The sequence below is a fragment of the Amphiura filiformis genome, chromosome 13, assembly GCF_039555335.1.
Source record: "Amphiura filiformis chromosome 13, Afil_fr2py, whole genome shotgun sequence".
Taxonomy (NCBI): Eukaryota; Metazoa; Echinodermata; class Ophiuroidea; order Amphilepidida; family Amphiuridae; genus Amphiura; species Amphiura filiformis.
In genome coordinates this window covers 5416735-5417243 of record NC_092640.1, presented here as the reverse complement: position 1 = coordinate 5417243, position 509 = coordinate 5416735, and positions in this window count along the sequence as shown.

The window sequence follows — 509 nt, the reverse complement described above, 5'->3', positions numbered from 1 at the left end:
TACTAAAATGTCAAGTACTATAGACATGATATACATCATTTTCAGAACTCATCACGCCGTATGCTCCATCCCGTTCACTTCGTTCATCATCACAGAACCTTATCAAACCTCCTACTCAAATCGTCCGCACACCGCCTTATGCACAGCGATCCTTCATGGAAGCCGCTCATAGAGAATGGAACGATTTACCTCAGCATGTCAGGCTTGCCTCATCAATTGACGTTTTTAAAACAAAACTGAAAACCTTTCTTTTTAATCAATGATTGCCTTTGTATATGTATGGCATCTTTTATATCAATTTTTGTGTGTCATCGCTTCCGTGCAATTTGACAATATTTACTTAGTGTTTCACAGCTGGTTCTGTGTACGTGTCTAAATTTAATATGTTTTAATATGCATGCATCTCACTAGTTATTTGATTATTCCTCATTGCTTGTATGTAATATGTAATATGTATAGGGATGCTGGGCGAGGGTTCCGCCATTCCGTGATGCACTTTCTTTTTTCTG